Raw genomic sequence first — 22,841 nt, 5'->3', positions numbered from 1 at the left:
ATTGTAATTATGCAAAGTGTGGGCCATTAATGGTGGTTTAGAATCTTGATGGTTCCCATTGACTAGGACAATTGGTTGTAAATGTTTTTTTACCTGCAAGCCTTCCTGTGTATATGTGGGCCAGCCCATGGGGAATGGAGATTAAGAGTCTTACAGTGACATGCGACCATGTCACCTGATAATGAAATCCATCTTAAATCTGGTACTTTTTTATTGGGGGGAGGGGGGTGGACTCAGAGAGACAAAAGATTCCCACCTTGTGCCAAAGGTGGAGAAGGACAAAGGTGGCCAGTCATGAGAAAACCCCTGCTTACCACCTGAGATGTCTGCTGGAACTAACAAGGACTACACCAGGGGAAAGGATTGAGCCCAGACTAGGAAGGAGTGTAATCTATGAAAGAAGCTTATTGGAACATCTCCGAGGGTAAGATATTACCTGTAATCAGTTTCTTAATATATTAGGCTCAGCCTTGCGTGTTTTTGCTTTATTTTGCTTGGTGACTGACTTTGTTCTGTGTGTTATTACTTGAAACCATTTAAATCCTACTTTTTATACTTAATAAAATCACACTTTTGTTTATTAATAAACCCAGTGTAAGTGATTAATACCTGGGGGAGCAAACAGCTGTGCATCTCTCTCTCTGTGTTATAGAGGGCGGACAATTTGACTTTACTCTGTATAAGCTTTATACAGAATAAAACAGATTTATTTTGGGTTTGGATCCCATTGGGAACTGGGTGTCTGGGTGCTGGAGATAACCTGCTGAGCTGTTTTCAGTTACCTATGTCTGCAGCTGTGGGGGCATGGACCAGACTCTGGGTCTGTGTTGCAGCAGGCTAGTGTGTCTGGCTCAACAAGGCATGGTTCTGGAAGTCTCAAGCTGGCAGGGAAAACAGGCTCAGAGGTAATTTCAGCACATCAGATGACAGTCCCAAGGGGGTCTCTGTGATTGATCCCGTCACACTTGGGTTATAAACATTTAAAAAAAAAATAACTGGAAAAAGGCACTATGGAGCATAGGTGGGAGGAGCCTGACAAAGGACTCGCTCACACTGGGAGCAGAACCATGCTAGTTACCTACGTATTTTGACATTTCTAGTATAGCCACCACATCAGTGTGGGCAGGGATTTTTTTTTTTTCTTGAGGACCATCTTGAGTACCTCCCTGGGGAACAAAAATTTGAGAATGGGCTCTTCAGTCTAGAGCCAATAGTTGGAAACTGAAGCTAGGCAAATTCAGATAGGAAATAATATGCAAATTTTTAATAATGAGGGCAGTTAACCATTGGAACAACTTATGAAGGATGTGATCAATTCTCCATCACTGGCAATTTGTAAATGTTGGATGTTTTTCTCAGAGATATTAATTCAGGGAAGTCCGAAAGCCTGTGTTATAAAAGAGGTCAGACAAGATGATCAAAATGATCTCTTCTGGCTTTATAATCTATGAATCATACTTTAGACTCCATAGAAATATGGTTTAGTTATTAGGAGGAGGGATGGTCCAGTGGGTAGGGAACTAGGAGATGGGGGTTCAGTTCCCTTCTCTGCCACTGGCCTGCTGGGTGACTGGGCAAGTGATTTAGTCAGCCTGTGCCTCTGTTTCTTGTGTGTAAAATTGTGTAATAGTACTTCCCTACCTCCCAAGAGTGTTGTGAGGGTAAATGCACTGAAGATTGTGAAGTGCTCAGATACTATAGTAGTGGGCGACAATGTAAGTGGCTAGATTAGTGTAACTATCAGAAAAATATCCTGTTCTCCTCATCTGGAAAAGCATGCTTGAACCCTGCCAGTAATGTGTGTAGTGATTTCCACTCTCCTCTGTCTCAGACTTATGTTTTGGGCCTTCTCACCCACCAAACACAGCTCTAGAATGCCCATATTTCTGCTGCTTGTAGATTTCTCAAGCATCAGAGAAATTTATTTGGATACTTTCACTTTCCTTGCTGCTGCTTGTAGCTTTTGGAAGCAGCAGGGAAAGGGATGAGATTGTCTGTGTGCGCTAATTTCACTGGGCAGAGTATAAGCAGCAACAGCAGATACATTAAGTCTCTTCTTTCAGAAGTAGAGGATCAGGTCTTTATTCTATCGCTGCTCCTAGCATTAAGAGCAATAAACACAGTGAAACCTACATGGAAATTAGAGCTAGTCAAAAATTGGCTCCCTTCCCCAACCCCTCATGGAAAATTTGAATTAAAATCAGAAAATTTGAATACTGAGAAATTTCAGCCAAAACCCAAGGTAGTTTGATTTGGAAATTATGTCACTGTGCCTCATGGGAGTTGTAGTTTGGGTGCATCATGCTGTCATTTTCCGCTATAACTTGGGTTTTCTGGTTGGGCTACGTCTCCCGTGATGCACTGTGGTCTCTGTTGGAGAGTGGTGGCACGCATTATGGGAGTCCCTGGACATTATGTATCATAGAAGATGTAGTCCAGCTGGAAGCCCAGCCTGTAGAGAACTGAGGGCATGAGGCATCTGAACAACAACTCTCGTGGGGCACTATGGTGGCATTTCTAAATTGAAATATTTGGGGGTTTGAATGTTCAGTTTTTCAACAAAATTGATTGCTTTTTTTCAAAAAGCAGCCCTCTTTTTTAAAATCATTTTTTGTCAAAAACCTACTTTTCTATAGGAGTGCAGTTTTGTTGGAAAATGTTCAGCCTGCCCTAATGAAACATCCTCTTCCCTGAAACAGTGCTGCCTTCATTCTGTCTCCTGTTTGTTTTCCAGACAGGAGTGGGAGAAGGCAGCTGACCTGGCGCACATGAAACTTCCTTGCTTGGTGGTGGTGTATGCTGTAGAGCCAATGAGATTTTTAATTAGTGGGAATCAGGGCCCAGTTGAGAGGCTGCCAGGATGACAGCATTTCACAACTAGATCCACAAAGTTAGGGGGTTCAGTAAGGGCTTACGAGGGGACTTTGGGGGAGGAGAGTGGCAGTGACCTATGAGTTGGAACTCTTTTCCTTTGGGAGTTAGGGAATGGGGAAGGTTTTGTTCCCTAAACTTTTTGAATCTCTATCAGTGCACCTCAGTTATGAGCCACTTCCAACACCACTTGCTTCCTGGCTCTGAGGCTGTGCAAAAGGAGGTGCTGAATTTTAGTTGTTTAAGTTTTGTGATGGTTTTTACTCATATGCATCCTAATCAGATTGAATTTGCTCTTAAATAAGAGGCACATGGGGCTGGGGGATGCTGGAGGCGCAGGTGCTCTAGGTCTAGAATACTATGATGAAGTCATCAAACTTGTGACTCAAGTCAGAATTTTTACCAAGTTCTCTGAAAGCTAGCGGCCAGTTCAGTAACATACTGGGCCTATGAAGACAAGATGCTTAAAAATAAAGGTAATATAAATCTGTCACTCTTCTGATTACAACAACTGAGGATCTGGCTCCAAATCTTAGAATAGGACATTGAGTTCAGTGATAGAGAGAAAATGACTATTCTAATCTGCATTTCTCACCAGGAAGAGCAGCATCCTAGTACTTGGGTTGTGACTGGCTCACATTTCATTCACCCCAAGAGGCTTAAACAAGGTTCTCTGCAACTGATCAGGATTCAGGCAACCTCGCACGCTGTCAGGCATATCGATCCTCTGAGACAGAGCAGTGCAGTGGTCCAAGGAGATGGGAACCTGGAAAAGTTAATTTTGGAAGAAGTTTTAATTATATAGGGTGGGGGAAAAGGAAATGGAAGAGGAGTCTGCTAGCAACATGTCACCAAGTCATGGGAAGTGGGAGGAAGAATAAATCTAAACATGACCAGCAAAAGAATCTGCTTCATGAGCAAATTCCATTTAAATGTAAATTACCCAAAGTGATTTTTTTAAAGTAGAACTTTTAGCAGCATGGTGCAGGAAGGCAGAAGTATTTTTCCTCTGGTTTAAATATGTGACATAGATAGCTGTAAGTCTCCTTGCCCCTCCGCTTCCTTACACCTACTTCTTTCCTGTGGGCTCCTCAGAGGTATTCCCTGCAGCAGTGCCTCCAGGTGGTGACAGCTAGGATGTTTGCGTCAGTCACCAGAGCCCTGCCGATGTCAATTAGCATCCAAATGACTGGCATGTACCATCTTGGTGATATTCAGTCTGTGCTTCCCGCCAGCCTCTAAGAACGCATCTCATCCCTCTGACCTGCATCAACCCTCTAAGCCTAGTAAAAATCTGACAGGGAACAAACAAACAAACAAAAATTACATTTCATTCCCTATCCTGAGGCTCAGTAGTTTCTGCAAAGAGCAAATACAGAATCATTTCCCTTAAGCTGGAAAATGAAAAGCACTGAACTGTGGGGGGTGAGAGCTCCGCTGAATAGTTTTGGTGATGAAGACTCGGGGCCAGATCCTCAGCTGGCATTAATCAGTGTAGCTCCATTGACTTCCATGGAGCTATGCTGAATTAGACCAGCTGAGGATCTCGCCCCACTGCATTTAACCTCTTAGGATGCTGGTCAAAATCCAGACCAATTTGGTGGCATTTTAGTTTCTGCCATCTGTTTTTGGGTGCGAAATGAGTTTGGTCTCAATCCATTTCCTAATGGGAAGCATCACTCGTTGGCATTCTTGGCTCAGCCAGGAATTGAACTGGCGTGGAGACTGAACTATTCCTCTACCTGTCAGAGATCCCCTTCACAGCAGTAGGTTGGGTACATTGGTGAGGAGGCATGGGGAGGCTTTCACAGCCGCTTGTGTGCTCAGTGAATACAGAGGACCTCCGCTTCCAGGGTTGTAAATCCATTAGTCAGGCAGTGGTATTAAAATTCTCATCCCTACTGAACTGGAGAAGGAAAGCTGGACTCCAGCTATTCCCGAGTTGAAACCATGCCAATGTTTTTTCTAATGACAGAAGAGGGGCAGTTTCACAAAGCAGCTGACAGTCAAATCCCATCTTTTACTCCTAAAAGGCAGTGTCTTCCCTTGTGAATGAGTCATTGATATGTAACCCTGCCTTGTGCCTGACTCCATAAGCCACTTATAAAAGTTCTCATGGTGGCTATGGTCTCAGTCTGGTCGTCAGGTGTCACGTGATAACTGACCAAACCCAGTAGACACCCTCACTGGCCAGTTCAGCAAAGAGGCCAAGGAATTAATAGTTCGGGGGGCGGAACCCATCTGTTCTCCCAGATCAGTTCAAGATACAGCAGATGGCTTCGTGCAGGGAGCCTGGGGATTAACAGAGGACTTCAGTCTTCGGTCAAGGTGGCACCTTTCACTGGCACTACATTAACATTAAAATATGTATTATTTAAAAGGACACTGTCAGGTTATTTAGGCTGCAAATGTTCCCTTTCTTGGAAGGGAAGGGAAATCCCAAGAATTAAACCTGGAGACTTAGCGAGCAAGAGATTTTTAAAGGTGTTAAAGTCTTTTAAAAAAAAAAATGATCTGAATTTCAAGTAAAAGCCTGGGAGCCTTTGGCTATTAAATGTATATACCGTGTTTCTCACAGACAGTATGCACCAAAGGGATGTGTTGATAGTACTGTGAGAACTTTTGTTCCCTGACTTGTGATGTCTTTAAATTTGCCATTTTAACGTTGCAATAACACTGTGATTGCCTTTTTAATGATATTATTTGTTTTGATGTGATCTTTTATGATGACATAAAACAATGGTGGTAATGAAAATTGTGGGTAAGGTTCTGGCTGGAGTATTCTGGTTCACAAGTTGGCTAGAGAAGTATGTGTGTTTCTCTCATGGCTTTTGAAGCAAACCTTTTCTCCCTTATAGTTTTTTGGTTTTATGTGTATGACATTTCACTGCTTGTTGAGTTGCCAACCCCGAACATTAAAAAATCACGAGTCAGCCCTCTCCCCCCAAACCATGATATATTTTACAAATAATAATTTACAGTTCTTGTTTGCCTGCTGGTTTTTTGAGCTTTTAGGATGCGTTTTTCTCCACAACGATGAAGCTAGAAACTTACCTTAAAAAAAGATTCTTCTGTAACAGATTTATCTTCAGGAGCTGGAACTTGAGGTAAAACATTAAATACTGTGAGAGTTGCGATAAAAGTGAGAGTTGGCAATGCTGATTTACAGCAACAAGCAACTTTCTTCACACTGCTCTGACAGTGAGTCCTGCCTTGAGCTGGAGAAAAAAGGTAGTTCAGTCTCCACCGTCTGTTAAAATCTTGGACTCTCTCTCCTCAGACTGCCCAAAAAGTGTTCTAGTAGTTTTAGTGATGTGGAAATGTATTCACTAGGAACACCTTGAGACAAAGATCTTCACTGCCAAACAGTCATAATTTGGTGAAAGCTTTCAGAGGAGGGATGGTCTTGTGTTTAAAACAGTGGTCTAGTACTCAGGAGATCTGGGTTTTATTACTGGCTCTGCCACTGACTCCCTGTGTGACCTTGGGCAAGTCACTCAGTCTTTCTGTCCCCCACTTCTAAAATGGGGATAAGAATGCTTCATTTTCCCCACCCTTTGTCTATCTTGGCTATTTGGAATGCAAGTTCTTTGGGGAGGGGCCTTTTCTCACTATGTATATGTACAGCATCTAATATAATGGGGCCCTGGTCTCAGCTGAGCCCTAAGATAAAACAAATAACTATAATAATATAGTTGAGATTAAAATTATGTATTCTGTCATCAGTGCTCAAGTTCTCTGTACAAACAAGTGTTAAAAAGTTCTGTCTGTTTGGAGAGATTATAACTCAAAATAACATGTGGTCAAGTGAATATTTTGAACAGTCTGTCATTTTCTGTAGTGTACGACAATTTCCGGAGAAGGATGAAAAATTGAAATTCTTCCCAGTATCAGACGTTTGAAATGATTATGCAAAGATGTGCAAACAAATATTTCCAAAGGATATATTCTCTATGCACTTCAGATTGTAACTAAGTGATGAATTACCTTAAACTAGAAAGTGAACTACTGTCCCTGTGTCAAGATGGATTGTAATCTTAAAGGTGACCTGCAATGAAAACAAATATTGGGTTGTGCCTTTTTCTTAATGATGTATGTGTGACAGGTTCCATTATGTTCACACCCAAAATTTTTACCCTAGTGTCATCTGAATTTAACATTAACCAGGTTATCCACCTTCCAGTTCTCCCCCCTCCGCCCACCCTCCAAGCCTCCCCTGTCCAGAGAGGGGGCTGTTTAACACACTTCGGATTTTAGGAGGGTGTTAACCTTTCATTTTGAAAGAATTAAGTAATTTAGCAGGTTACCCAGACAGTTCGTGACTATTCGTGACTCTCCAAGGTAGATTTCTGATTATATTATATTAACTCTAAATCTTTAAATATACAGCCTCCCTCCTAGGGTGTTGGCCCATTCCACGAGATCACTGTCTACTTCTGTGGCATTATTCAAGAATGTTCCTATTCTGGACATTAGTAGGGTTGCCACTTGGTCTTCCATACATACATTTTCCAAGATTGTGCAGTGGTCCAGTCTCAGATGCTGCTGTTGGAAGTGCTGTGTTGTCTTCAATCTTGGATTTGGCTCCAAACTCCTGCACTCCCTTCCCCCAGCTGGGGATACTGGTAGGAAGTCACCTGAAGTGGAGCATCTATAGGGACACTACTTGAAGGAGAGGTTTCTCACTTCATGGAGTAATTGGAGTTCTTTAAGATGTATCCCCCTATGGGTGTTCCTACAGGTGGTTATGCCACTGCAGCAATGCTATTTTCAGTGCACTTGCTTGATCAGAGGTAACGCGTGTGCAACTACGTGAGCTGTGAATTACACCTCCCCGCTGCGGTGTAGATATATCCTGTAAGGCTTAGCCTTAGCATAGTCAGTGGCTATATGAGCCTATATTTTGTGATAAGACTCCTGATTACTATGGCAGTCTGGAAGTTCTGCTGTAGCTGCAGGGGAGCTAAAAAAAAATGGAGGCTTTTATTGAGTTAAATATGAAACAGGCAATGCAATACAGTAACCTGGTGTGTTATTTCTGCTGATATTAAATTCAATTTACTTTACCCACAGTCCCAACTATTTTCAGTTATCAACTGTCAGCATATCTGTGTACTGACAACTGCAGTGTGGAAAATTTTGGAGGCTGGGTAGGGGACCCGGGGAGGGAGTTTGGATGGTGGGATTAGCATGTTAGCTGTCTGTCTCTGCTAAAATGATCAGCAGTGTTAAGAGTGTTGCCATTTAAATTCTGCTCTTCTGGTTTGTGGGTTAACAGCTGTTGAGATAGGGCCATTCACACCCCTCTCAGATGTTGGGGCAGATTCTTTGCCCTTTTTTGCTGTCTTTGTGCCACCTGAGCCAAATCCCCTGCTGGGTATTCCTGTGGCATGGGAGAGAGCCCAGCGGGTAGAGCCAGGGTAGCCAGCTCCTATGTGCCTCCCTCCTTGCAGCCTCTGTCACAGGAGCAGACCAGGAGCAGGGAGGAGGAGTGGCCAGAGCATGATTCTTGAGGACTGTAGTCAGCTGGTGCAAATTAGGTGAGAGCAGTTTGGGTGCAGTTCAGAGCCATGAGGCTGGGGCAGGGAATCAGGATGCCTTAAGGTTTTGAAGTTCTTCTTTGTAACCTTGGGGGCTAGAAAAATAATTTTTAAAAAAGGCTCAGATGCTTCAGTACAGCTCTACAGCAAGAGGCAATTCTCGAACAGGCCCTGAAGAAGCTCTGTTTCCTGCACAAATGATCTTTACTGTGTACAAAATATAAAAATAAGAACATAAGAACAGCCATATTGGGTCAGACCAATGGTCCATCTAGCCCAGTATCCTGTCTTCCGACATGGCCAATGCCAGATGCTTCAGAGGGAATGAACAGAACAGGCAATCATTGAGTGAGCCATCACCTATGTCCACTCCCAGCTTCTGGCAGTTCGAGGTTTAGGACACCCAGAACATAAGGCTGCATCGCTGCCCATCCTGGCTAATAGCCATTGATGGACCTATCCTCCAGGAACAGATCTAATTCTTTATTGAATCTACTTATGCTTTTGGCCTTCCTAAGATCCCTTGGCAATGAGTTCCACAGATTGATTGAGCGTTGTGTGAAGAAATACTTCCTTTTGTTTGTTTTTAAAACTGCTGTCTATTAATTTCATTGGGTGACCCCTAGTTCTTACGTTATGTGAAGGAGTAAATACCACTTCCTCTTCACTTTCTCCACATCAGTCATGATTTTATAGACCTCTATCATATCCCCCCTTAATCGTCTCTTTTCCAAGATGAAAAGTTCCAGTCATTTTAATCTCTCCTCATATGGAAGCTGTTCCATCCCCCTAATCATTTTTGTTGCCCTTCTCTGTACCTTTTCCAATTCTAATAGATCTTTTTTGAGGTGGGGCGACCAGAACTGCATGCAATATTCAAGGTGTGGGTGTACCCTGGATTAATATAGTGGCATTATATTTTCTGTCTTATCTATCCCTTTCCTAATGGTTCCTCACATTCTGTTAGCTTTTTTGACTGCCGCTGCATGTTAAGTGGATGTTTTCAGAGAGCTATTCACAAAGATTCTAAGACCGCTATCTTGGGTGGTAACAGCTAATTTAGACATACATAATTTTGTGTTGATAGTTGGGATTATGTTTTCCAATGTGTATTACTTTGCATTTATCAACACTGAATTTCATCTGTCATTCTGTTGCCCAGGCACCCAGTTTTGTGAGATCCCTTTGTAACTCTTTGCAGTCTGCTTTGGATTTAACTATCTTGAGTAATGTTGTAATTTTTACCCCTTTTTCCTGATCATTTATGAATATGATGACCAGCACTGGGAATATGGCTGCAAAGATTGTTTCTGGTGTGTTGCTTTGACCACATCATTGTCTCCCCTCCACTGGATCCCCTTTGTCTACCACATAAAACACAAAATACTTGTCTTCACTTTTAAGGCGTTTCACAGTTTATTCTCACTCTTCCAATCCTGTCTTACATGGCACTGAGATCTGCTGATGCTGCTAGTCTTGATTACTCACTTGTCAGATTTTCCAACAAGCTCCTTTGCGTTTTCTCCCACAATGTCGCATGAGCATGGGAGGCGCTCCTGTAGAAAATCCCAAAAGCCACCGTGTTGTCATCCTTCAGATCGCCTCTTAAAACTATCCTCTGCGTTGGTGCCTATGGAAAAATTCAGCTGAGGTTGGGGCTAGCCACACTGATCATGACCGTCTCTCTGTTACCTTGTGCTCCCCGCATCTGTTTCGTGCATCCAGTTGTCTTACGCTGAATCTATGTCTACACTCAGAGCTAGCTTTTTGCTATTTGTAAGTAGATTGCTTAGCACAATGGGGTTGGAGCCCCTAGGTTCTCCTACAGCACAAATTGCAGATAATGACTACAGACTTCCTCCACTGGCCACTCTATGCCAGCTCACATGACTTCTATTGTGTTACCCCCAAATAAACACAGTTAATTTATCATTGCTATAGTCTATAAAATGTAAAATTACACAAAAGCTAAAGCACATATCTCATGGAGGACATTTCTTCCTCAGCAAAAGAAAATATAGCCCGCTGCATTTTCAGTGCTTCTAGCAAACAAACCCTCCTTAAAAGTGATTTTGTATTTTCTCCCTGGCTGATAATTTTGTGGACTTATTTTGTCTCCTCTTGCTTTTGTGTGGCTCAGTTGTTTATGTATTTTATAAAGCTTGCAAAGCTGGAGATATTGTATAAACACACTGTAATATTGTCCATGTGTTTCTAAGTGCTGGCTTCACACTGGCTCTATTTTTTAAATCTTTCTTTAGAAAGCACAGTATGTAATGCCCTGTGGGACACTCGTGGCAGGGTCTAAACTGTAGGGCTCTTGTTTTGGACTTTACACTGGTTTCCTTTGGCTAACCACAGCCTTTGCATTGCCCCGGAATTGACTTTCTGCTACTGCCCAGCAGTTTATCCAGGTGTGCTAACCATACATACGCTAATGGCCTTTCCCAAAGTCTGATAATTCAATATGAGTCTTCCCATTCAGTGGGCTTTGAATCAGGCCCTACCAGCTTAACGTTCTCAGTGATCCTACACTCGATCAATTTCACTGTAGGAGGTTAGAGCGGTTTCTTGGGGGTGGTGGTGGAAAACATGTTATATGTGTATGTGTGTGCATGCCACATGTACAGTTTAAACTCCCAACAACTTTTCCCTTCCTAGGGAAACAACACTCTTATGAAAAGGGTTGGCACGTTAGCAGTGAGAGGGATAATAGAGTAGCCTCTCAGTTAAACCTGATCAATAAATCAAAACTTGTTTACAAACCTACTTTTCAATCTGGGTTACTATTTAACTACTTGCTTTCTGTTTTAGACACATGCTGCTTGAATAAATACTGTAGTCTAGCTGTGCTTTAGAGCTATGAATGGGTGAGCTGGGAAGAGTAAAATATACTGTAGTGCAGGGGGGTGAATTCAATTTTTAGTGAACAGGGTATAAATGTAGGACTGTGTACTGTTCTCCATCCACATTGGAGCTCCCACTGAGGACAGTCTCAAGGATAAACTGCATGTCAATATGGCCTTTATGTAGGAACTAAAATGTTTATTTTTACATTAATCATCACCCAGGGCTCACAGTTAGGATGCCTGTTTTTTGAGCCCTGTCCTCCCCCCCCCACTCCTTTTCTTCCTCCCCCTCTTTTGCAACACCCAAGTACTCCTATGAGCTTCAGTCTCTGCTTTTCCCCATTCCATTTGTTAAATTGGTCAGCAGTGAAATAGTTAATGTTGACGCTTTAAAGTGGCATCTGGCCTTGGGAGTAAACACCCCAATGATATGAATGAATGGGAGTGGAGGTGGGGTTCATCCCTCTCAGAGACACTGCTCCAGGCTCTCTGTTTGCAGACGGTGACAGACAATACTGCATTATTCTGTGCTTAGGGTCACATTTGGATGGCTTCCTATGTTACCATGAGGGCTACAAAAACTTTTTCAAAGGGAAGCTTAGCTTCTTCTGAATCTGAATATGCTATGTGGGCCACATTAATAGCAGGCTGGATTTAGGCTGATGCCCTCAATCTGGAGAGATGGTTTTAAAATAGTAAATATTCTGAATGGAGATTAACTCCTTTTTTTGGCCAGTATTTAATATTGCTTTGCCTGCCTTGAAAACTGAAACTGCAAGTATTGAATAAATTAATCGAAAATTTTCTAGTATCATTGTAAGAGTGTTGCCTACCCGTGACACATTCAAAAATCACAAGTCAGGGCCCTCAGATCATGAGGTTTTATTTTATTAAAGTAATGAAATTTAAAAATATATTTTGGATTCTTTTTGCCTTCTGGTTTTTGAACCTTTCTGGTAATTCCCAACTTTTCTCTACAACAAGGAGTGGGAGGAACGTAATTGTGCTTTGTTTTAAAAGAAAGCTGAGATTCTCTTGTATTCACATGACTCCAAGAAAACAACATATCACAAGACTCCTGATAAAATCATGAGAGCTGGCTGACCTTCTGTAAATGCCTGAGTATCCTTTTGCTTCCGTTCTAATTTGAAATGCCTTAAAGCAACATCTCCCTGTGAATAGCGACAGATACCTATCGCTTAAGTTTCTTGGAGCAATTATATGCTTGGGGCACACTTTTTCTTCTCCTCTTTCTCCCATGGGGGAAGCATAACAAATCCAGAAGTTGTGTTACACAAGGATTTGAGCTCTCTGTATACTAATCCCAGTAGATTCTGATCTTAAAAGGGGGTGAGATCTAGTGCTCAAGAAATGGGAATATAGCACAGTCCAAAACCCCAGAAACTTTCCCTATGGGCCGGTTACTCCATAATTGCCATTTCAGTTTCTTGCACTTTCCCCTGAATCATTTGATACTCGTCACTATTGGATCATTATTACTAAGGTAGCATCTTCATGCCCTAACTGTGAGCTGAGCCTCATTGTAGACATTGTAGAAACACACAATGAGAGATCAGGCTTGCCTTGCATTTAGTTTTTGGTTGCTTATTTTATGTACATTTATATATCTGGGCTATCGGGGTGCTATTACCAGTAAGGTAATAAACAGCTCAGTAGAGTGTTAATATTAATAAGTATATATGAGATGCATATGATGCTTGTCTGGCTTTCTTCCCCAATCCCACTATATAATTATATGGTGTATAGTTTATTGATTTGAATTAACATTTTGATACAAATCGTGCTGTGAGGGAAAATCCATGGAGATGCAGTAATAAGAATCTCCCACTAGTTGTCACTCGATCCCCATTTTAAAGCTGACTTTGTTTAAAAAAGATTAAAGCTCTTTTTAGCTTCTGCAGTATATTCAGACCCAGGATAACAAATTTCATTTACAAATATTGCTTTCAACTCTTTCTGGAGGAGGGAATAGGAGCTACAACAGCCTTGAGTCCAAGATGTGGCAGCTTCTGCATGCTCTGATCTTTGAGTTCCTGGGTTGCTGGATATTAAAATTTATTATGTTTATTACAGTCATGCCTAGGAACCAAATAGAATTGTGGTAGGTGCTTTTACACACACCGAGTAAGAGACTGTTCCTGCCCCGAAGAGATTAGTCTAAATAGACAAAACAGACAAAGGGAAGGTGGAAGGGGCTGAATGCACAAGCAGAGTGATGGTTTTCAAATGTCATGTTAGGGCCATGGATTTTTTGTTTTTTAATTTTTGGGTGAGGTTTTGTTGAGAGGGGATGAAGGAAAGATCAGGGAAGGGAGGGAGGGCGTGATCAGGACAGGGCCACAGGGAGGAGGTGGGAAGCTTCTTCCCAGCACTGTTTTCTGTCTCTTATTTCTTTCAATTGAGCACACACGTATTTATTTGCTATACAAGTAAATGTTTCTTACAGATAAGCTTTGCCCGGAGCCTCCAGGTGTCTGACAAAAATGTAAATACCCCCCCCCCCACACACACACACAAATTAAATCTATAAAGCAGCCTAATGAATTTTTATTTGTATTGAATTAATGCCTAGAAGCTCTAGGCAGGAGCCCTGCCCCTTTGTACGAGGTGGTGTAGAGACCTATAATCAGAGAGTCTCCCTGCTTGTAGACTAAAACTGTCCAGAGACCAGAAAGAGAGACAAACAAAAAGGCACAAGCACAAGTCTTGTTAGTCTCCTGCTTTTTAAGCTAAGCTACACTCCCCTCTTGCCAGTGGTCAGGCACCACAGCCAGCCTGTTACGCCATCGCTGAGCCAACCATTGCTTCCTTCCATCCTGCCTCACCTCACGAGAGAGGTGCAGTGAGATGGTACCCTACCCATCCATCTAACGCAGTGGCGTAGCCAGGTCCTAAGTGCAGGGGGAGCAAACCTAAAAAAGCGGCCCCCTTGGCTCCTCCTCCAGCCACTTAGTGCCCTCCCCCCCCTTGGATCCTCCAGCCGCGCTGTGGTCATGCTGTGCCTCCCCCTCCCCCCTTGGAGGCCAGAGGGCTCCTCATAGCAGAGGTAGGGGGAAAGCCGCACGGCTCTGGCCACGTTCTGGGAACCGGCGCCGCCGCCCTGGGGCCCAAGCCGCTGGGGCCGGGGGTGCTCGGTGAGGGCTGGGACCAGGGCCGACGTGCTTGGCCAGAACCGGGGCTGGTGCCCTGGGTCCCGGAGCCGCTGGGGCCAGGAGCGGGCCAGTGCGCTCGGCTGGCACCGGCGCCGAGACGGGCCGGCGCGGCCGGGACCAGGCCGGCCCACTCGGCCGGCGCCGCCGGGGCTGGGACCGGGACAGCGCTGCTGGGGATGCTCGGCCGGTGCCGCTGGGGCCGGAGCCGAGCCGAGCCGGGGTACTGGGGCTGACAGGAGCCGCTCGGCCAGGGCCGGACTGGGCCGCGCCACGCCACACCTCCCCAGAGCCCTCTTTCTCGCGTCCCCCACACCCCGCCCCTGCTTACCTGCTGCTGCCGCCGGCCTGCCCCTGCTTGTTTTCAGACTTCCCGCGAACAGGTGATTCGCGGGAAGCAGGGGAGGGGGAGGAGCAGGGGGGCGGAGCGTTCAGGGGAGGGGAGGAGGGGGAATTGAGCTAGGGGAGGGGTGGACAGCTGTGAGGCCCTTTTAGGCGCCGCTTTTGAAAAATGTGATGAGGGGAAGCGGCTGCTTCCTCTGCACCCCACTAGCTACGCTAGTGATCTAGCAATGACCGCAGGCCTCTGCCTTCGGTCCAGGCAGCTCTAGTTCCTCCTTCCCATAGAGAGAGGAAGTAATGTGAGGTTCCCGTCCCCTTCTGCTTTTCCCTGGGGGTCCAGCAGGGCATTTCCTGCCCCGTTCACACTGTGTTCCCCCCCCCAGCCACTTTCTCCCCTGGGAGAAGGGGAAAGGCAGGTGTGCAAAGGACAACTAAGATGTGTGCTCTAACCACGTCACGTACGCACAACTTGCCCCTAAATCATATACTACGCTCCAGCCCACCCAACCCAGCTCTAAACATACACAAGGTTACACTACAGCCTTGCTCCCACCAACGTAAGCGTCCTACTACACTGACATCATAACTCCACATCCACAAGAAGCTGAAAGTATGTCTACACTACAAAATTAGGTCAAATTTATAGAAGTCGATTTTTTAGAAATCGATTTTATATAGTCAATTGTGTGTGTCCCCCACTTAAGACCATTAAGTCCGTGGAGTGCGTCCACAGTACCGAGGCTAGCATCGACTTTTGGAGTATTGCACTGTGGGTAGCTATCCCACAGTTCCCGCAGTCTCTGCCACCCATTGGTTGAGCTCCCAATGCCTAATGGGGCAAAAACATTGTTGCGGGTGGTTCTGGGTAAATGTCATCAGCCCCCCCCCCCCCATGAAAGCAACGGCAAAAAATCGTTTGTCGCCTTTTTTCCTGGGTTACCCGTGCAGATGACATACCACGGCAAGCATGGAGCCTGCTCAGCTCACCATCACCATATGTCTCTTGGGTGCTGCCAGACGTGGTACTGCATTGCTACACAGCAGCAGCTCATTGCCTTTTGGCAGCAGATAGTGGATTACAACTGGTAGCTGCCGTCGTCGTTGTCGTTTCCTGGGGGCTCTTCTAGCCGACCTCGGTGAGGTTGGTCGGGGGCGCCTGGGCTGACGAGTGCTGCTGGCCAGCCTCAGTGAGGTTGGTCAGGGGCGCCTGGACATAAATGGGAGACGATGATAGACAGCAGTTGTATTGCATCGTCTTCTGGCAAGCAGCCAGGAGACGATGATGGCTAGCAGTCGTACTGCACCGTCTGCTGCCAGCCTAAGATGTATAAGAGAGATGGAGTGGATCAAAACAGTAAAGAGACCAGATTTGTTTTGTATTAATTTGTATTCATTTGTTCCCCTACCCCCCCCCCCGAATAGTGGGGGGAGGGATAGCTCAGTGGTTTGAGCATTGGCCTGCTAAACCAAGGGTTTTGAGTTTAATCCTTGAGGGGGCCATTCTGTGTGCCAACCCTGTAAGCCATGTCATCAGTCGCCCCTCCCTCCATCAGAGCAACAGCAGACAATTGTTTCACACATTTTTTAGCAAAGACGCCATAGCACGGCAAGCATGGAGCCCGGTCAGATCACCTTCGCAATTATGAGCACTGTAAACACCATGTGCATTATCCTGCAGTATATGCAGAACCAGAACCTGCAAAAGCAAAACCAGGCGAGGAGGTGATGGCAGCGCGGTGACGAGAGTGATGAGGACATGGACACAGACTTCTCTCAAAGTACAGACCCCCGGCAATGTGGACATCATGGTGTTAATGGGGCAGATTCATGCCGTGGAATGCCAATTCTGGGCACAGGAAACAAGCACAGATTGGTGGGACCACATAGTGTTGCATATCTGGGATGATTCCCAGTGGCTGTGAAAATTTTGTATGAGTAAGGGCACTTTCATGGAACTTTGTGACTTGCTTTCCCCTTCCCTGAAGCACAAGAATACCAAGATGAGAGCAGCCCTCACAGTTCACAAGCGAGTGGCGATAGCCCTGTGGAAGCTTGCAATGCCAGACAGCTACCGGTCAGTCGGGCATCAATTTGGAGTGGGCAAATCTACTGAGGGGGCTGCTGTGATCCAAGTAGCCAATGCAATCACTGAGCTGCTGCTATCAAGGGTAGTGACTCTGGGAAATGTGCAGGTCATAATGAATGGCTTTGCTGCAGCGGGATTCCCTAACTGGGAAGTGGGGCGATAGACGGAATCCATATCCCTATCTTGGCACCGGAGCACCAAGCCAGCGAGTACATAAACCACAAGGGGTACTTTTCAATGGTGCTGCAAGCACTGGTGGATCACAAGGGATGTTTCACCAACATCAACGTGGGATGCCTGGGAAAGGTACATGACACTCGCATCTTCAGGAACGCTGGTTTATTTCAAAAGCTGCAGCAAGGGACTTTCTCCCCAGATCAGAAAATAACTGTTGGGGATATTGAAATGCCTATAGTTATCCTTGGGGACCTAGCCTACCCCTTAATATCATGGCTCATGAAGCCGTACACAGGCAGCCTGGACAGGAGTCAGGAGCTGTTCAACTATAGGCTGAGCAAGTGCAGAATGGTGGTAGAATGTGCATTTGGACGTTTAAAAGCTCGCTGGCGCAGTTTACTGACTCTTATAGACCTCAGCGAAACCAATATCCCCATTGTTATTACCACTTGCTGTGCGCTCCACAATATCTGTGAGAGTAAGGGGGAGACGTTTATGGCAGGATGGGAGGTTGAGGCAAATCGCCTGGCTGCTGATTAAGTGCAGCCAGACACCAGGGCGGTTAGTAGAGTACAGGAGGGTGCAGTGCACATCAGAGAAGCTTTGAAAACCAGTTTCATGACTGGCCAGGCTACGGTGTGAAAGTTCTGTTTGTTTCTCCTTGATGAACCGCGCCCCCCGCCTTGGTTCACTCTACTTCCCTGTAAGCTAACCACTCTCCCCTCCCCCCTTCGATCATCGCTTGCAGAGGCAATAAAGTCATTGTTGCTTCACATTCATGCATTCTTTATTAATTCATCACACAAATAGGGGGATAACTCCCAAGGTAGCCCAGGAGGGGTGGGGGAGGAGGGAAGGACAAGGCCACACTGCACTTTAAAACGTATTGAATGCCAGCTTTCTCTTGCTTGGGCAGTTCTGTGGGGGGGAGTGGTTGGGTGCCCGGAGGCCCCCCCAGTGCGTTCTTGGGCGACTGGGTGAGGTGACTATGGAACGAAGAGGGCGGTTGGTTACACAGGGGCTTTAGCGGCAGTCTATGCTAATGCTGCCTTTCCTGAACCTCAACCATACACCGGAGCATATCAGTTTGTTCCTCCAGAAGCCTCAGCATTGTCTCTTGCCTTCTGTCACCAAGCTGATGCCACCTATTATCTTCAGCCCACTACCTGTCCTCGCGTTCATATTGTGCTTTCCTGGACTCTGACGTTGTCTGCCTCCATGCATTCTGCTGGGCTCTTTCAGTGTGGGAGGATTGCATGATCTCAGAGAACATTTCATCGCAAGTGCGTTTTTTTCACCTTCTAATCTTCGCTAGCTTCTAGGAAGGAGAAGATAGTGTGAGTGTTGAAACATTTGCAGCTGGTGGAGGGAAAAAAAAGGGGGAGTGGTAGTTAAAAAGACACATTTTAGAGAACAATGGGTAGACTCTTTCACAGTAAACCTTGCTGTTAACATTACATAGCACATGTGCTTTCGGTACAAGGTCGCATTTTGCCTCTTATTGAGGGTATGCCGGTTTGGTGTGAGAGATCTTTCACATAGGGCCGGGCAACAGAATTTGGCTTGCAGGCAGCCATGGTAAGACAGTCTTTTGGCTTCTTTAACCTTCATAACATGTGGGAATGGTTTCAAACAGCAGCACCCTCATTTCCCATACCAAGCAGCCGTTGGGTTGGCCATTTAAAAGGAGGAGGGGCTGTGGTTTTCGGGTTAACATGCAGCACAAACCCAACTAACCCCCCTACCCCCCACAATTCTCTGGGATGATCGCTTCACCCCTCCCCGCACCATGTGGCTAACGGCGGGGAACATTTCTGTTCAGCCACAGGCAAACAGCTCAGCAGGAATGGGCACCTCTGAATGTCCCCTTAATAAAATCACCCAATTTCAACCAGGTGACCGGAAATGATATCACTGTCCTGAGGATAACACAGAGAGATAAAGAACGGGTGTTGTTCAAATGCCCGCAAACACCGGGACCATACGCTGCCATGCTTTGTTATGCAATGATTCCAGACTACGTGCTACTGACCTGGCGTGGTAAAGTGTCCTACCATGAAGGACGGAATAAGGCTGCCCGCCCCAGAAACCTTTTGCAAAGGCTTTGGGAATACACCCAGGAGAGCTTTATGGAGATGTCCCTGGAGGATTTCCACTCCATCCCCAGACACATTAGCAGACTTTTCCAGTAGCTGTACTGGCCGTGAATGCCAGGGCAAATTAATCATTAAACACGCTTGCTTTTAGACCATGTATAATATTTACAAAGGTACACTCACCAGAGGTCTCTTCTCTGCCTGGCGGGTCCGGGAGGCAGCCTTGGGTGGGTTCGGGGGGTACTGACTCCAGGTCCAGGGTGAGAAACAGTTCCTGGCTGTCAGAAAACGGTTTCTCCTCCTCCTTGCTATGAGCTATCTTCAATCTCCTCCTCCTCATCTTTCTCGTCCCCAAACCCTGCATCCCTGTTGCGTGCTACTCCATTGATGGAGTCAAAGCACAGGGGTGGGGTAGTGGTGGCTGCACCACCTAGAATGGCATGCAGCTCATCATAGAAGCAGTATGTCTAGGGCTCTGACCTGGAGCGGCCATTTGCCTCTCTGGTTTTTTGGTAGGATTGCCTCAGCTTCTTAAGTTTCACGCGGCACTGCTGCGGGTCCCTGTTATAGCCTCTGTCCTTCATGCCCTTGGAGATTTTTTCAAATGTTTGGGCATTTCGTCTTTTTGAATGGAGTTCTGATAACACAGATTCGTCTCCCCATACAGCGATCAGATCCCGTACTTCCAGTTCGGTCCATGCTGGGGCTCTTTTGCAATTCTGGGACTCCATCATGGTCACCTCTGCTGATGAGATCTGCACTCACCTGCAGATGGCCACGCTGGCCAAACAGGAAATGAGATTCAGAAGTTCGCGGGCCTTTTCCTGTCTACCTGGCCAGTGCATCTGAGTTGAGAGCGCTGTCCAGAGCCGTCACAATGCAGCACTCTGGGATAGCTCCCGGAGGCCAATACCATCGAATTGCATCCACACTACCCCAAATTTGACCAGGCAAGGTCGATTTCAGCGCTAATCCTCTCGTCGGGGGAGGAGTACAGAAATCGATTTTAACAGCCCTTTTAAGTTGAAAATAATGGCTTCGTCATGATGACGGGTGCAGGGTTAAATCGATCTAATGCTGCTAAATTTGACCTAAACTCATAGTGTAGACCAGGGCATAGTGCTTATGTCTGTGTAGTTAGGGCAACGGAGTGTCCGTGTAGACACCGCGTTACTTACATCAATTGTTGGCTGTCATTCTTGTCAATTTCAAAGCTCCCTTCTGCAAAAGGGGGTCAAAGCTGGAACGGTGACATTGACAAGAAAGGCTTGTAGGCTCCATGCTGTGAACCTCTCACTGGGCTCACAGCTTGGGCTGCCACCCTGGGGTGGGTGAGGGGCTCCAGCTGTGATCCCGGCTGCTGCTTGGGCTCTTAGCTCCCCACTCCCCATGGACCTCCCCACCAGCTGGAACCTGGCTGCTGTGTAGCCTTGAGCTGAGATCCGGGGTGGCAGCTGGGCTCCCAGTGGGGAGGTCCATGCTGGCGGTAGCCAGGCTCCCAATGGGGGGCGGGGGCTCTGAGCTGACAGCCCAGTCTCTCAGCCTCCCACACTGCCCCTCTTAAGTCGGTGCAATCGCTCCTGGTGAGGACATGCACCACTGACAGAAGGAGGCTAGTGTGGACATGAAAAACTGTTGTAATTATAGTGGTTGGCTGTATGTCGACTTGAGTTGACTTAAGTTTGTAGTGTAGACATGCCCTCAGAGATTGAATGGACATGGGAAAAGAAGAACTGGATGAAAAATGCTGATTTTTATTTTAATGGAAATTTCCCTTTTCTAAAGCAAAACCCCAAAAAGAGAAATATTTTGGATTTTGAGAAAACCATTTTCTGTTAAAGTTTTTGGTGTTCAAAACCCCGAACGTTATGACCGAAAGACATTTTGTTTTTCACTGAAACATCAGAAAATATGTCAAATTATATTTTATCATATATATGACATATATATGTCGGTGAAATTTTCATTTTCCATGATGATCCATTTTTCATCTAAATTACTTTGGACTAAAAAATTTGAATCCGCTGTAAAAATGACTCTTTCGGTTCTATGGGTGATCCCTCCAGAACAGGCCTGGGGCACGTGGGTAGGGAAAGGTTGCACTTTACTTCCCCACTCGGTCCCTATTGACTTATTGCATTCAGCCCTAAAAGTACAACTAGAGCAAGCCTTCAAGATAGGGACCGGGGGAAAAAAGGAATAGAAGGCCCATTAAGGTCACACCAGCGGGCAGGGCATATGTACTCAAATCCCAGAACTTACCAGGATTCATTTGTACTGATCTCAGATCAATTGAGATGGGTATTTTACTTGGCTGTTTTTATGGATTGCTTCGCATTAAAAATGTAGGCCTCTTCACTCATGTATCTGTCATGTCATTCTGTTATTCATGGTCTACAGTGAGTCTTTACCACATAGCGCTTACTGCTTCGCCAAGGTTTTGTTGGTGCTTCCACTAATAAACAAACAAACAAAAAACAACGGCCCCTTAAAAGGGAGGGGGGAGAATGTAATATCCTACAATAAGGTATGTTTTATGTAAAAGACAAAACGGGGTGGGGGGACATGAAAAATGATATTGCTATTAATTGGCTTTTAAAGACTCTGCATTTAACTAAATCTTAATATGCTATATAAAGAACATCTTTAAGGAAGGATCTTAATAAACCCTCCCATGCAGTGTCTGTGCATTAGGAAGCTCTAGGTAGCTGCTATTTGGACAAAGAGCATTTTCTTACGTAAGTAAATGGTACATGACAAGGGTTGCTGCTCTGCTGTCATATATGCAAGCCTTGAGGGAGCTATGAGGCAGAAGATGGAAAGCCAAGTGTTTCCACCACCTAGGAAATGAATACATGATGCTGGAGCAGCGCAACCTGGAGGATATTATTGTGCTCTTAAAATGGCTCTTTTAATATTTCATGCTTACACAGCTCAGAATCTGTATTAACCAACTGAATAGTTTCCTTCAATCAAGTCATCTTATAATTAAGCCATAAAGATGTACCACTCAGTGCTACTTTCTAAGAGCTTAAATAATGATGACTCTCATGGTGTCATAAGGCTTGAGGCCAAGGACCAGTACTGTATACTGCATGATGCATTTAGATTGTGTAGACATACAGATGTAAGGAGGCTGTTCTTATAGTCAAGACACTGGACTGGAACTCAAGAGGTGTGGGTTAAGTTTTTGCCCCTGCCACAGACTTCATGTTTGGTCTTGGGCAAGGCCCTTAATCCTGCTGTGCCTCAGTTCCCCCTCTGTAAATGGGGATGATAATTCCTTTCTCCCATGCTTCATCTTTTCTATTTAGATTGTAAGCTCTCCAGGGCAGGGACTGTCTGTCACTAGGGAGGGGTGTGTGTGTGTGTGTGTGTGTGTGTACGTACAGCGCCCAGCACAATGGGGCCCTGATCTTAGCTGAGGCCTTCCCATGTTATTGTAATACAAGTAATAATTAATACTAAGGGTGTGGCTCACAGCACTTTACAATAAAATAAGCAAATCAGGAAACTTCAGCTGAGCACAAGGTTGAAAGAGAGCTACTTAATTGAGCCTTAAAAATTGAGAGAATTTCCAGACTGGGAAGATTCAAGAGCAGAAGATTTCACTAATGAGGTACACAAATGGCAAAGTGACTTAGGAGCCTGTTATATTTTCAAAAGTGACTTAAGTGCTTAGGGGCCCAAGTCCCATTGATTTAAGAACT

Source organism: Trachemys scripta, chromosome 4 (assembly GCF_013100865.1).
Source record: "Trachemys scripta elegans isolate TJP31775 chromosome 4, CAS_Tse_1.0, whole genome shotgun sequence".
NCBI classification, from domain to species: domain Eukaryota; kingdom Metazoa; phylum Chordata; order Testudines; family Emydidae; genus Trachemys; species Trachemys scripta.
The sequence above is the reverse complement of the archived record's forward strand: the minus strand, read 5'-3'. Positions refer to the sequence as shown.